A 16,425-nucleotide genomic window follows, 5' to 3' on the forward strand; every position below is an offset into this window, starting at 1 on the left:
GTGTGTGTTTTGGTGTGTACAGGGGCATCTGTAAGTGTGCAGGCATACATGCCTATGGAGGCCAGGGGCAAGCTTGGACGCTGTTCCTCACAGGCGTTATCTACCCTCCCCCTTTTGTGGTGTGTGTGAGAGAGTGTTTTGGGGGGCAAGTACATGTGTCTTCCGGAATCGCTCTCTATCTTGTCTGTCTAGTCAGCCTTTCACTGAACCCAGAGCTCACGAATCCAGTTAGACCAGATGGCCAGCACCCCCTCTGCTTGCCCAGTACTGGGATCAGAGGAGCACACAGCTGCGCTCGCGTGCTGGGGACTTGAACTCAGGTCCTCATGCTTTCACGGCAAACATCTTAGCAACTAAGCTATCTTCCTGGCCTCTGCTTATCCACTTTTTTTTTGGAGATGGGGGTGGGGAAGACAGGATCTCTCTTCAGTCTGGAGCTCACCAAGAAGGCTAGATTAGCCAGCCAGTGAGATTCCGGCGCTCCCCCGTGTTCGTCTCTCGGCACTGGGGTTACAGGAGCAAGCCACCACAGCAAGCATTTTGTTGTTGTTTGTTTTGCCAGGTAGGGTCTCACTCCAGCCCAGGCTGAGCTGAAATTCACTATGTAGTCTCAGGATGGCCTTGAACTCATGGTGATCCTCCTACCCCTGCCTCCTGAGTGCTGTGATTAAGGGCGTGGCTCCCAAACTTTTTTTTTTTTTTTAATGTGGCTTCAGGGACTGGAACTCAACTTTAAAGAGTGAACTAAAACTGTGTGTTTTCTTGTATTACTCCCATCTGGGCTGTTTAAGGGAAATCTACTATCGCATTCTTTGTTTCTAAAAGTGGACCACAACGTCAGCTGATGAGTCATGGATCACACTCCAAATTCTTATGTTCCAAAGAAAGCAGAGCACAAAAGTCTTACACGTCAATTTAAAAGGTAAATAAACAAGCAAAGTTTAAATAAGCTAAGTTGTGAGCTAGTTTTATGGAATGACATGAATGATTTTCTGAGGCGAGACAATTCAAAACACAGCTCTGAATTCAAGGAGGATTGACAGATGTAATTTCCTTTTCCCTGCTAACTGGCAGGTTTGGTTTTGCTTAATTCAGAAGAGATGCTGAGGTGCTGATAGACACACGAAGTAAACAAGCCCCCTCCTTCTTGAGGAAGCTAGAAGGTGAAGCGATTTCCCAGATGCCCGGCTTCTCTTAACTCCTTCCTTCCGTAGCTCTCCGGCCATTTCACTTGAGTGACAAAACCTGTTTAAGAAGGCGCAAGGGACAGATGACACTGCCGGAGCCGGGGGTGTGGCTCAGGGTAAAGCACTTGCCTAGGACACACGAGGCTGTAATGCTGGCCCTAAGCACTACATTCTTTGGCAATATTGCTTAAAAAGTGTCCTGGTTATATTAAAAAAAAAAAAAAAAAGACCATAGGAAATCTGGACCCCAGCTATAGATTTTGGTCACTGATGGCTCAGATCTATCTACACCATCTACCATCGTATTTCTTTGTAACGTTTATCATTCGCCTCCCATAAATTTGCTGGCCAGTTTATGTTCATAGCAACACGCATTCCCGGCCCCTGCCCCGCCCCCCAGCATGTAAACTCTTAGCTCCTCATTTTCAAATTAGCGCCAGAGCCTGGTACGTAACAGAGATTCCAGCAAAATCCAGTTGCAGGAGGGAAATATGTAATCACCGGTTAAAGGAAAAATGAAGTTAAAAAAATAAGCTACCTAGCTGGCTTAGGACCTAAACAATCATCAGATTTACTTTCATTTAACTATTCTTTAACTATAACTTGTAATAATAAGCTTTTACTTTGCCATGAGGCTTTAAGCTTAAGGTTTTTCAAGCTACCTTAGGAGGAAATAAGAACTACTTAGTGGTCTATTTGCTTTCCTCCAGCATGAAAATTACTCAGAGTCGAACCACAGAAAAAGAATTACACTGAGGAATTTTATAAAAGGTAAACGTTTTATAAGAAAAACAGTTAACAATAGCTTTTTTTTTTTTTTTAATTGAGGTAGGGTCTCTCTCTGGACCAGGCTGAGCTGGAATTAACTGTGTAGTCTCAGGACAGCTTCAAACTCACGGTGATCCTCCTATCTCTGCTGGGATCAAAGGTGTGCACCACCACGCCCAGCTCCAATAGCATTTTTTAATTGAAAGCTCACTGTGATGTTTAAGAGTACTGTTTTTCCATCTGTATCAAACATGTTTTGTTGTTTAAAAAAATGCCTGAATCAGGCTATCTTTATGAAGAAGAGGTTCATTTACTTCACAGTCTTGGAGATTCAAGATATGACTCTGGGGTGGGGGTGGGGTCTCACAGAGCATGGCAGGAACATACAAGACAGGGTAAGGCAGCTCCAAACAAAGGCAGACAGAATATTCATAGATCAGGGTCAAGCTCTTAAGAGAACTTGCTGTCTTAAGAACTCACTTCCAGGACTGGGGCATGGCTCACTACTTTAAGGTACTTGCTGAATCAGGTATTTTCTCATTCCTGGGACAGAATGCCTGACCAGAGAAGCAACGTGAGGAAGCAAGGGCTTATTTTAGCTTCGGGTTTGAGGCCGCAGTCCATCCCAGCGGAGAATGCATGGCAAGGGGCCTGTGAGGCACCTGGGCACGTGGTGCAGAAGCAGCCAGTAATGGACACACAGTGTGGGACCCCATACACAGGTAGGGTGGGTCTTCCCACCTCCATTAACCTGATCAAGATAATGTCTCACAGCCAGTGGACTGAAGGTCCTGACAGGTTGGCAAAATAAACCATCACAAGCCCATCCCCTGTCATCTTGACACCCAAACATACCATGATACCATGTTTAAATCGTAACCTTTTACCCCTAACATCCATGTGTTCATGGCCATCCCATAATGCAAAATGCATTCAGTACCATGTACAAAGTACCCACAGTTTCTAACACTGTTTAAAAGCATAAATCCAAGCCGGGTGTGGTGGTACACTCCTTTAATCCCAGCACTTGGGAGGCAGAGGTAGGTGGATCACCGTGAGTTCAGGGCCACCCTGAGAGATTACACAGTGAATTCCAGGTCAGCCTGGACTAGGGTGAAACCCTACCTGGGGAAAAAAAAAAAAAGTGTAACTGCAGAATCTCTTGTGAGACACAGGCAAAAACTCTTAACTGAGAGCTCCTATAACATCAAAAAATAAATCACATTACTTCTAGTATGCATAGGCACAAAGAAAATACTCCCAATCCAAAAGGTAAAAAATACAGAGGAAGGAATGACAGGACCAAAGCAAGACCAAACCCGATAGGCAATGCCCAGATCTAACAGCTCCATGCCTGGCATCTAGAACTCGAGAATGGATCATCTGGGCTCCAAAGGGCTCCGGCAGCTCCAGCTTGCAGTAGTGCTTCTCTTGGGGAAGTTCCGCTCCAAATCTACAGCTTTCCTTGGCAGAAATCTTACAGCAACGTCCTGGGTCTTATAGCTCACCTTCATAGCTTTGTTCAGTGGCCTCTGAGAGCCTCCTTGCCATTATTGTGATAAACCTGACATAGTTCTTAGACTTTTGGGATTGGTTTGCCTGAAGAATACGGAAGAGTTTGTAACTTAGGACCAGAGAAGCCTTACAATGCTGTAAACAGAGCACAGTGATCCATTCTAGTGTGAGTTTGAAAGACCAGAAGGCTGAGAGAAATGTGGACTGTGGAGGCTTGACTCAGATGGGGAAAAGGACTTTATCAAAATATTTTGGCAAAGAAACTGGATGCATGGTGCCCATGTCCTGAGAACTTGAACAAAGTTGCATGTAAAAGAAATGGACTGCTGAGCATGGTGGCGCATGCCTTTAATCCCAGCACTCAGGAGGCAGAGGTAGGAGGATTGCCATGAGTTCGAGGCCACCCTGAGACTACATAGTGAATTCCAGGTCAGCCTGGGCTAGAGTGAGACCCTACCTTGAAAAACCAAAATAGGGCTGGAGAGATGGCTTAGCGGTTAAGCGCTTGCCTGTGAAGCCTAAGGACCCCGGTTCGAGGCTCGGTTCCCCAGGTCCCACGTTAGCCAGATGCACAAGGGGGCGCACACGTCTGGAGTTCGTTTGCAGAGGCTGGAAGCCCTGGAGCGCCCATTCTCTCTCTCTCCCTCTATCTGTCTTTCTCTCCGTGTCTGTCGCTCTCAAATAAATAAATAAATAAAATTTAAAAAAAAAAAGAAAAACCAAAATAAATAAATAAATGGAATGGAATGGACTAATGCATTTGGTGGGGGAAATTTCAAACATTGAGGTCACATGTGGCATGGTTTCTCTCTGTTGCCCTGATCCAGAGCTACAGTGAGAAAGAGGGAACAGAACAGAGCAGAAACATGTGAAAAATATAAACTGTGATATGGAAAGAACTGAAAGTAAATTTAAAGTCCCAGGCCAAGAGACTGTGGTCATTTAAGCTTTGTTAGAAAAAGTATCACTGGTAAGGAAAAGCTACTCTCCTTCACTGGGACACTAGGAAAGATCCCTGAGGACAAGGCTCACCCGACTGAAGGCTCAAAGCAGGAAGAACGTGAATTCTTTTGAAAGGAAAAGGCCTGAAGGAAGAATGCTGAGGAGACGTCTGCTCCTCAAAACTAGCATGCCCGGGCTGCTACAGCTGTTCCGGGGTGGCAGCCTTCATTCCTCCCTCACAACCTGGCAGCAGTGCCCGTGTGGCCCTGGCTTTAGAGGAATGAAAGATGCCAGATTAAGGGGCCACAGAGCACTTTACCAGGACTCCAGAGAGCCACTGAGCTGAGCAAGGTGAGACAGGGTCAGGGCCACTGCGTGAAGCCGTGAAGATGAGCTGCCCGTTGTTGCAGTGGAGACCCCAGGATGTGAGCGATGCCAGGGCCAGGGCATCCCCGAGAGACGTCTGCGGGCATCACGGCTGGGGGGGGGGGGGGAGCAACTCAAGCCCTTTGGAGCACAGATGACCCTGTCACACCCATCCGAGTTGCTTCCCCAGAGCTACATGAAGCCAGAAAGGTCTTTAACAGCAATGGGAAGTGGGGTCAAAATAGTCCCAAAGCTCGTCTGACCTCCCCAGAAGCCAAACAAGAAAGACCCTGTCTCAGGAAGGTGGAAGTTGGAGACCAACAATCACCCTGAGGTGGTCATCTGACCCCCATAAACGTGTCATGCATGTGCATGCCCATACACACAAATAAATCATAAACAAACTCCACAAGACCAGCATCACCTTGCAAAAGCTTGTCCCCAACTAACCTAAAGATCTCCCATTAGGCCATCTATCCAAGGTCCCATCACCTCTCAGCTGTACCACATTAGGGACAGGCTGAAACCATATTAAAACTATGGCATGCCAGGCGTGGTGGAGCACGCCTTTAATCCCAGCACTTGGGAGGCAGAGGTAGGTGGATTGGCATGAGTTCAAGGCCACCCTGGGACTACATAGTGAGTTTCAGGTCAGCCTCAACTATGGTAAGACCCTACCTTGAAAAACTGAAGAAAAAAAAAACAAAACTATGGCACTATTCTGTATTCTCTAAAATACATTCATTAGTTCAAAATCCTTTCTATAAATAGATCCTATGCCATTTTTTAAAATTCTGATTCACAGAATAAATCCTGAAAGGTTTCTCAATGTTATTATATTCTCTGACAGACAGAAAAGTCATTTAAATGTACTCCATAGACCTGGGGAAAAAAAAAAAAAAAACCAGTCTCAAAAGAGTTGCGTCTATTTTTAGCAAAATTTGAAATTAATTTATTTAATTAAGTATCTCATGCATAATGAAAGGACAACCCCTAAAATTAGAGAAATTAATGGAGTTAATAGACATTTCATACGGGAACTAACTGCTCAGCAAACTTTTGAAGCCGATTAAACAGCGTTCACAGAACAGCCACCCACTGCAGCATTGTGAACAGGCATAGGACACAACCACTTATCCTCTGATAACTGGCCTTCCCTCAGTAGTTTTGGTTTTAGCTTCTGCTCAATCTGACTACAGTTTCCATATTAGTGTCTCACAAGCATAGAAACAAAATGAACAAAAAAATTCACAATAAAATATACAATCACGCAGGTTTGAGAACTATGCCCTAGCCCGATCAGTGACATTAGCTGCCTCCAAATTAAAATTATTCCATGTATTTTGTAATTTTCTCTTATTTCCATAAGCAAGGTCTAAGAAATATGATCAAAATCTTTTGTTTGGATCTTTATCTTTTATTTCATTTGGTTGTTTTGTTTTTTTTTTGAGGTAAGGTCTCACTGTAGCCCAGGCTAACCTGGAATTCACTATGGAGTCTCAGGGTGGCCTCGAACTCATGGCAATCTTCCTACCTCTACCTCCCCAGTGCTGGGATTAAAGGCGTATACCATCACACCTGGCTCTTTATCTTTTATATAAATATTGGCTCAAAATGGATTAAAGATGACCTTGACATACAACCTAAAACTATAAACTCCCAGAAAAAGAGGTTACAAGTTCATAACACTGGATTTGAGAAGGATTTAATGTATATGTCCCCAAATGCACAAGCAAAAAATGACAATAGAACATGAAACTTAAAATCTTTTGCACATCCAAGGAAAATGCAATCTATGAAATGGTAAAAAACTATTTACAAGTCACAGATCTGAGTTCATTTGCAGTGGCTGGAGGCCCTGGAATGCCCATTCTCTCTCTCCCTCTTAATCTGTCAAATAAGTAAATAAAATAAAAAGAAACACCCAGAAAGCCAAGTGCCGCATGTTCTCCTTCATATGTGGATCCTAGCTACAGATGATTGGGCTTCTGTGTGAGAAGAAAAAAACTCAGTAGCAGAGATCAGTAAGTTAAAAAGGATATAAAGGGAAGAGAAAGGAAGGGAGGAGGGTACTTAATAGGTTGGTATTGCATATATGCAAGTAGACGGATAGATTAATGGGGGTGAAAAGGCCCAAAGTGAGGTCAGGGGAAGAGACTGAATAAAGGAAAGGTGGAGGGAGGGCTAATCAAAATCTAAGAGGATGCAAATAAATCATATGGAATCCTCCAGTTTTGGACAATGGAACACTCAGGAGCCATAGATCGTTGTTAGAAAATTTGCAGTGCCAGGGATGGGATACCTCCAGTGAGTTGTTGGCCAGGGAGGTCCCCGATGACCCCAAAACATTATAGGCCATTGCTGAGGCCCTTTGTTTCCCACCAGGAATCGAAGGTAAGACTCTATTGCTGAAGACTCCACATACTTGGGCTGCAAGGCCACTGAGAAATCCTGCTGGAGCTGAGCTGAGAACCTCCTCCATGTAGACCAGCTGACAGAAAGCTGGAAGAAGCCATTCTACATGTAGTTCAATGGGAGAAAGAGATACCACCAGTGAAGATACTCAACAGTGGACACTACAAGCCTTATAATTGGCCAGCCAGGCCAAATGAGCCAATGGGTGCAATAGTGGCACATCTGTCATGGTGGAAACCACTTGCCCTCCAATTGGACTGGAGGCCCGCTCCATGGGGGGAACACATCCCTGATACTGAAAACTTAAAAAAGGGGTAATCATGAGCCCCATCTATTGATGTCTGGATAAGTGTATATACTATGCTTATCAAACTGCTCAGTAGGCACTTCTCTTAATATTTATACCCTTATATTAACACTACTCTCACTTTGGGTAGAGAATCTTCTCTTTTCAGATGGCAGTGACCTTGGGATGATTCAGAAGGCATCACAGTGCTGGAAAGAAGTGACTGGAATACTGAGTAACATCTCGATCACACCTTCCAAGGCTCAGGGTCTAATGTGGAAGAGGTGGCGGAAAGAATGTAAGAGCCAAAGGAAGGGTAGGACTCCTTACAACGTGCTCCTCCAGACACAAAATGGCCTGGATATCCATGACCTCACCGTGCCTGGCACTACCTACACAAGACCATCATTTTTGGAGGAAAAGAGCATGACATCAAAATAAAAGAGAGACTGATTGAGATGGGGAGGGGATATGATGGAGAATGGAATTTCAAAGAGGAAAGTGGGGGGTATTACCATGGGATATTTTTTATAATCATGGAAAATGTTAATAAAAATTGAGAAAAAAATAAAAATAAGCCAAAAAAAAAAAAAAAGTAAATACTTTTTTGGGGGAGGGAGGTAGGTTCCAGGTAGGGTCTTGCTCTAGCCTAGGCTGACCTGGAATTCACTGTGTAGTCTCAGGCTGGCCTTGAACTCATAGTGATCCACCTACCTCTGCTCCCAACTGCTGGCATTAAAGGCATGTGCCACCACACCTGGCAGTAAATTTTAAATGTTGTTTGATCCAACATATCTAAAATTATTATCATTCAAGATGTAATCAATATAAAAAATATGAAATTTTAATGGCTTTTTAAATACTGAATCTTCAAAGTTTTGTGTGTGTTTTCCACTTATTGTGTGTCTCAAGGCAGAGCAGCCACATCTCCAAGGCTCAACACCCCAGTGTCACTGGATACTGGACAATGCAACCTCACATGGGTGCAGTTTGGAGCTGTGTGACTCACCTGGGTGAGGAATTCTGCCTCAGGTCAGTGTGAGAGCACTCAAGAGGTCTCCAACTGACTAAAGGGAACAGAGGGGGCTAAGAGACACCTCCTTGCACTGAGAAGAGATGCAGGGCAGAAGTGGGGTTCACCTGAACAGGGGTATTACTCCAGCAGGAGTGGTACAATGAAAAGTTCAAAAGGGGCAAAGCTACCAGCAGAGGCAAGCTCCAGGTGTCTAAGATGAGGTGCAAATAGACAAGCCAAGGCTACGATTCTGGCCGACATGAATGCAACAGGAAGAAGAGACAGGCGGGAAAGAGGGCAAATGGTCTCCGTGAGGAGAAAGTGCTCTATGCTATGGAGTGGAGACATGCGAAGGGCAAAAGGACCAGCAGGTGATCAGAGCAGCACACAGTTTAAAGATGTATGTGTTTCTAATGTGGAACATTTGGGGAAATGACAAGGTAAAAAGGAATGTAAAAATACAGTGGACACAAAGGACCTTGGAGTTCATGAGCCAAGAAATAAGTCACCCTATGTTGAATGACTAACTCCTCCACTGAATGCCATTTAAAACATTAAGTTCTCTAAGCACAAAAACTATCTTCGGTGTCCCATGACTCAGTGTTGATCACATGACATATACATGGGGACTGGTGAATATACTTTAAAAAAAATCAGTATTTTCAATTTAATATTAAATGTTTTCAACTTCAATATTGAAATCATGAAGAAAAGTGGCACTGGTCATAAATACTGAAAGAAAATTAAGTTAAAAAAAACCCCTCTAATTTGTTCAATAATTATTTATGAAGTTTAACTGATAAGGATTCCAATAATGAATTAATTCTAAATTCACTAGCTGAAGATTAGCAGTGTGGAAGTCACAGAACAAATTTGGGTGTCATCTTTTAATATATTTAATTTATTTATTTGAGAGAGAGAAAGAGGAAGAGAGACAGAGAGAGAATGGGTGCACCAGGGCCTCCAGCCACTGCAAATGAACTCCACATGCATGTGCCACCTTGTGCATCTGGCTTACATGGGATCTGCAGAGTTGAACTGGGGTCCTTTGGCTTTGCCAGCAAGCGCCTTAACTGCTAAGCCATCTCTCCAGCCCGTCCTACCTTCTTTTTGACACATCGTCTCCCACTGGCCTGGATGTCAAGCAATTAGACCAGACTGGCTGGCCGGCAAGCCCCAGATCCTCCTGCCTCCACCTCCCCAGTGGTGGAGTTACAAGCACATACCGCCATAGATGGCATTTTTACACGCATGCCGGAAATCATACTCAGGTCTTCATGCTTGCAAGGCAAGCACTTTCATCAAGTGAGCTATCTCCTCAGTCCCTTTTAAAACAATTTTAAGATTATTCTTTCACCAAGAACTATGAAAGTGCATTCATCTTACATATGAAGATAATAAACTTTCTAAGTTGATGTACAATGATTATTTCCTAGTGTTTTCTTGCTGATTTTCTGCATGTGTCCATTTCTTTCTTCCCCACCTAGACGAACACTGAAAGAAAAAAAAAAAATCTGCTCAAAATTTGTCCACTGGGAGAAACTGACTTCCAGAGTAATTATGTGAAACCTTCAGACTCGGAAAATAAAGGTTAAATGCTTAAACCTTATCTAGCCACATTTCTGTCTAGCTTTCCAACTGTCCTTATCAAGATTCTAGAGGCTCTGTCCTGGAGCTCTGCTAGCAACCAAGAGAAGAAAACGTGATGCCTCTAAACAAAGCAATCCCCCTGTGTCTGTTCCGCCTCACCACTGCCCAACCACTATGGCAATAAACTGTGCAAAGCAAGGATCTGCAGCAGGAGGCATGAAAACAGCGGGGTCAGATCAGCCACCCATTCTGTTCTAATCTTGCATCTTCTTACAAGCACATACAGGGCTCTAAGTTTCCTGGCTGGATCAGTTCTCTTTGGTTTTCCCTCTGGCCAATGATGGCTCTAAAGACCTGAACAAGCCCGGGGCCACAGTCATTCAAAGCCAAGGAATCCACACATTCGCAGATACATATGCTAGTATTTGGTTTTCAAAGTTCTTGGGGACGCTACAGTGAAACAGAGGATCTGGGCTGGAGGGATGGCTGAGCAGTGAAGGCATCTGCCTACTAACCCTAAGGACCCAGGTTCAATTCCCCAGGACCCACATAAGCCAGATGCACAGGGTGGTGCATGCATCTGGAGTTTGTTTCCAATGGCTAGAGGCCCAGGCATGCCCATTCTCTCTACAGTAAATAAATAGGATCTTTGCTCTAGGAAGCATACACTCTAAAAGAAACTTGTTTCTTTGAAATAAGCACTAAAAAAATTCCTCCAAATAACTTCTAAGATAATAGTCATGTTTTTCTGAATCCAACCAACGAGAAAGCTCTCGTGACCACAGAATTTTTCAGCTGTTTTCTATTTCCTGAGAAAAAGAAACATACAACAGCAAAGCTGGAAGATATCACTGGGCCAATTTAGACCTGGAGAAGTCTTCTAAAACTACAATTCTACATAATAACTGTATGCGTGTAATTTTTCAGCCAGCACTGCTTCTTGATAGAACAAAACCTATGGAGTAAGATAAGATTCTTCTGGTAACCTTCTTGCATATAGGAAGGAGGGTCTGGAATGGACTGTAGCCCTGGAAGCAAGGAGTTAAATCACATAATTATTTAGAGGGCTGAAGAGATGGTTTAGTGGTAAGGTGCCTGCTTACCCGCAAAGCCTAAGGACCCAGGTTCAGCTCCCCAGCGCTCATGTGAAGTCAGATGCACAAGGGCAGCACATGTGCCTGAAGTTCATTTGTGGCGGCTAGAGGCCCTGACGCACCCATTCACTCTCTCTCGCATCTGCCTCTCTCTCTCTCTCAAATAAAAATAAATAAAATGTTTTTTAAAAAAGTATCTGAGGAAAGAAGAAAAAGAGAACAGAGCCAATAAGACGGTAGGAACCCGGAGTTCTTTGATGGTGGTCAAAATGCCTTTTCTTTTTTCAAAGACAGGGCTTCACTATGCACCTCACACTGGCCTCGAACTTGTGGTAGTCAACTTGCCTCCGCCTCTGGACTGATGCCCAGCTCCAAAATGCAGGTCAGGACACCTGACATTCACTGTCAGCGCTCCTACCACTGCTACACTATAAACTCCTTCTCCCCCTCCAAAACTTGCCTTCAAAGCTCCACTGGGGCTTACCACATACACGTCCTCTAAGACTTTACACCGACTCTTTCCTTCCCTGTTCCTCCCTGGCTCCTCGTGGCTGCACGCACCCAGCATCAGACACCTCAGCCATCCACACAGCACCTCACCGGCTTGGTCCCAAACAGAACTTATCTTCATTTCTCTACCTCTTCCATTAATTTTTCAAGTATTTTTCTTCTTTGTTTTCATTTATTTGAGAGACAGGGAGGGAAGGAGGGAGGAAAGGAGGGGGGAGGGAGAGAACAGGCACACCAGGACCTCCTGTCACTGCAAGTGAAATCCAGACACGTGTGCCACTTTGTGCACCTGGCTTGACGTGGTTGCTGGGGAATCGAACCTGGGCCATCAGGCTTTATCACAAATGCTTTAACCACTGAGGCACCTCTCCAGCCCGTTATTGTTTTTACCTGCTCCTTGTCATACCCTCCAACGTTCCACTAGCTCACTAACATCATCAACACTAAAGGAACAACTAATATTTATTCAGCACTTGGAACGTACCAAGAACTCTGCCAAGGGCATTACATGCATAATTTCACTTGATCCTTAAACCCTACTAAACAGGTACTGTGACTCTTTCCTAAGTGTAAGGGAGTCAAAACTCAGGCAGAACAGTCATCAAAACTCAGGGCAACACACAGAATTTGAGCCCCTGCTCTGACTCCACAGCCAGCTTGACTAGTACACACCCATGCCCAACTCAGCAACCCTACCTAGTCACTAGCCTCGTCTATCCCAGTCATGCCTCCTAAATGCCACATCGGCTTTCTTCCCACTGCCTTCACAAAGACCTACGGTGAGCAGCCTAAGCCCTCTCGATATACCAAGCACCATTCTACATAACAGACGTATTTCAAGTTTCCAAACCCTACGAGAAGCCAATGAACCGAGAGATTGCCCAACTAGTGACAAAAGCCTGGGCGAACCCACAAGCCTGGAACAAAGAACCTCTACATCGTAACATTCGGTCTCCTGCCTCCTATCTGGACCCCTACCAAATCCCAGACTGCTGCGGTTCTCTTGCTGGAAAGCAAATGCTATCACGACATTTTGCTGCCCAAAACGAACAGCTCTGGCCAGGCTTAGTGGCCCATGCCTATAATCCCAGCACTTGGGAGGCAGAGGTAGGAGGATCACCATGAGTTCAAGGCCACCCTAACACTACATAGCGAATTCTGGGTCAGCCTGGGCTAAAGTGAGACTCTACCTTGAAAAAACAACAACAAAAACAGCAGCTCAGTATCATTGACTGTGTGTACAGTACACTGTACAAATGTCTTAATACAACACACAAAATCCCTCATTCTGTTCTGCTCAAGTCAGCTCAACAAATAACTGGGTGCCCAGTGTATACAAGCCAAAGTGCTATGAGCTCTAAAATGGGTAACACAGGGCTGGAGAAATGGCTTAATGGTTAAGACATTTGCCTGTGAAGCCAAAGGACCCAGGTTTGATTCCCCAGGACCCATGTAAGCCAGATGCACAAGGGGCACATGCATCAAGAGTTTCTTTGCAGTGCCTAGAGGCCCTGGCATGCCCATTCTCTGTCTGTCTGTCTGTCTGTCTTCTCTCTCTACTAGCAAATAAATAAATAAAATTTTAAAAAATACACAAAATGGCCTGGATATCCATGACCTCACAGTGCCTGACACTACCTACACAAGACCATCATAATAGGAGGAAAAGACCATGACATCAAAATAAAAGAGAGTCTGATTGAGAGGGAGAGAGGATATGATGGAGAGTAGAGTTTCAAAGAGGAAAGTGAGGGGAGGGAGGGAACTACCATGGGATATTGTTTACAGTCATGGTAGTTGTCAATAAAAAATAAAGTATGTAAATCTTAAAAAATTAAAAAAAAATAAAATGGGTAACACTCAGCCCTGAGTTCAAACTCAAGCATTGTGTCCTTCAGTCACACTACCCATAGACACAGCACCCAATGCCGCGCCCTTCAAGCATGTTTCTAGTAAAATCCCATACCACTCTCAAGATTGCCTATGTGAACCCTTCTCTGATAAACTCCAGGCAGAAATACTTTTGTTAAATTCCCACAGTACTTTGTTCAAATTACTTTCAGGTAACTAGTGAAACCTAAGTATAGTTTCTTTAAGGTACTCTGAGCATCAGCTTCTGGGCAGGAACTGAATAATCCAGCCATCAGTGCCCAGCATGCAGGAGACACCTAGAGAGTGGTCAAAAGATCAAGGAAATATTCCAAACTGATGCTGGAGAGAGGGCGCAGGGGGTAGGCGCTTGCCTGCAAAGCCCATGGACCAGAGTTCAGTTCCTCAGTATCCACATAAAAGACACATGCACAAAGTGGTGCATACATCTGGAGTCCCTCTGCAGCAGCTGGAGGACCAGGGCTGCTCATTCTCTGTCTACCTCTCTTCTATCTCTCTTTCTCATTGCAAATAAATAAATAAAAATATTTTGAGAAAATTTCAAATTGATGAGAAGAACAGGAAACAGAACTAGAACGCTAACACACGAAATGATTGATATAAGCCTATGGGAAAACTCACATGTGGGGACTGGGACAAGTCATTTTAATACAAAACTTTGTTATTTCTGGCTCAGCAAAGTACTGACAGCCAAAGAGAACACCAGATCCTACCCACCCCCTTCCTTATCTGCCAAAGTCCTTTTACCAAAGGCAGGGGGGGGTGGGGGCAGGGAGAATCAAGTAAACAGAACTGATCTACTGAGACCCAACTTCATCGATGCTGTTTATCACTGTACGGGCAAGAGAAAAATCAAAATCAGTCCTGGGAAGAAGGCCAATTCCCAACTAAGTACTGCTGCTACAAGAATGCGAAATTCTTAAAGGGAAGGCGGTTCCAGCGAAGTGCAGCTCACAACTGTTTCCTCCAACTGCACTTGTCACCGATTTTCATGGAGCTTGCTTTCTTGACGTCTGCGATTTTTTTTTTTAAATCAATACAGCAAAGCCATGCTGAAGGGTACTTTGGCTCCTGACAACGATCCATGGTCTTAAAAGCCAACTGAAATACCAGAACGCTATATATAGGTATAGATAATACATACACACTATATGTGTGCATATACATACATATATATATATGTATATATATAAAATCTGTGTAAAACGTGGCAACGAGGTTTGAAAAGCGAGTGATGAATTTCCCGAGTGATGCTTTGTGCACAAAATGCTTCCAAATCGAGATCCATATTTTGAAATTACCCCTTAGGAAAATGTCAAATCAACCTCTCCCTCTCGGTCTCTGAAAGGTGAGAATTTCTCAGGCAACAGGCTGGGGCGGAGATGGATCTCATCTCGGTCCAGGGGAACGGAATCGAACGCGTGAGGACAGCCAGTGTCACCGTCTCATTCGCGACAAGGCGCAGAAATCCCACACCTTCCTCCGTAGCAAGCAAGCGACGCGGGGAAGAAAAATAAAATACAAAGCAGGACAGGACTCCCACCCGGGCGGCCGATCTCCCGCACCCCGCACCCTGCCGCACGCAGCCGCCCGGGACGCAGCGAGCCGCGGAGGTCGGCGGCGTCCCCCCCACCCCACCCCGGGACCGGCGGCGGCGCCTTTCGGGGCGCGGTGATCCTCACACACACACACACCCCCCTCCCACCGTACCTGAGCACCGGCAGGCTGCAGCCCGGAACCGGCGAGAGAGGGCGCGGGCAAAGTTAACTCACCGGGGAAGGGAAAAGCGCGGCTGTCGGCGGGGGTGTCTCCCCGCCACGCCGCCCCAGCGCCCGGCCGTTCGCTCTCCGTGGCCCGGCGCCCCGAAGAAGTCTCCACTCCGCCCCGGGCGGCGGTGGTGGTGGTGGCGGCGGGGGAGGAGGGGGGTGGGAAACTCGTGGCCGCGGATTTCCTGGCAAGAAGCAAACTCCGGCCAAGACTTCACTTCTCAACCGCCCCTGCTCGCTCGCTTGCCTTTCTCCAACCCACCCCCCCCACCGCCGGTGGGGGGAGAGCTCCGAGAGACCGAGCGGCCCAACCCGACACGCACCTGAGCCAATCAGCGGCGGCGGTGGGCGGGACATGGGCGGGGCCTGCGGCGGCTCCGCCTATCCGAGAAGCCGCAGAGCCCTCTTCCTCCTCCCCCTCCCCTCCGCCCTCCTCCCTCGGCGTGAACAGGTCCGTCACTCTCGGGTTAGACTGAGCTCCACTCCGCCCGTCCCCGCCTTGCCCTCCCCCCCACCACCACCGTGGCTCGGGGCTGTCCCCGTCGCTCGCCTGATTCTCCTCGCCGGAGACGCTCTGGAAGTGTCTGCGGGCACCCCCGAGCGCGGCTAGGGGAGCGGAACAGCTGGGGAGGGGGAGGGGGAGGGGGCGGGCAAAGCCTCGGGAGGTGGGGGTGGCCAAGGCTGGTGCAGGAAAGCAGGAATGGAGGTGTGTTGGGCTAGAGGACAGCCGAGGTAGGGCCGGTGACACGGCCTGGCCGGGATCTAGGGGAGCGGGGACGAACTGATTCCCTCCCCCAACACACGCACACCCCAAGAGTCCCCGAAGGAATGGAGTGGGGAGGGAGGGGAGGGCGGGGACACCTGGGAACAAAGGTGAGGGAGGTTCCGCAGGTGAGGCTAAAGGAGCCTGCGCGGTCCGTGGAGATGGGAGAAGACAGACCTCAGTGTTAGAAAGCATCTTAGAGAGAAAAGAAAGCATCCTGGGAAAGAGGAAGGCGTTGGGAAGCCTGGGGACAGTTTTTCTCCCAAACTCATTCTCATCCTTCCCTCCCCACCCCCCCCCACGCACCACCACCCCGAT

General features: G+C 46.3%; 1 protein-coding gene across 2 annotated transcripts in view; it reads right to left on the bottom strand.

The window, feature by feature from the left end:
• The window catches only part of Lnx2 (ligand of numb-protein X 2), a 90,364-nt gene extending 74,883 nt beyond the window's left edge, over positions 1 to 15,481 (bottom strand). Inside the window, exon 1 of one of the 2 annotated variants that reach the window (XM_045155191.1) lies at positions 15,351 to 15,481. The gene's annotated coding sequence lies outside the window, so the exon portion shown is untranslated. Of the gene's footprint in view, positions 1 to 15,288 lie in introns of both variants that reach the window. The other variant, XM_045155192.1, reaches the window with a different exon arrangement.
• Positions 15,482 to 16,425: the final 944 nt, after the last annotated feature.

This window comes from Jaculus jaculus, chromosome 7 (assembly GCF_020740685.1).
Source record: "Jaculus jaculus isolate mJacJac1 chromosome 7, mJacJac1.mat.Y.cur, whole genome shotgun sequence".
In the NCBI taxonomy this organism is placed as follows: Eukaryota; Metazoa; Chordata; class Mammalia; order Rodentia; family Dipodidae; genus Jaculus; species Jaculus jaculus.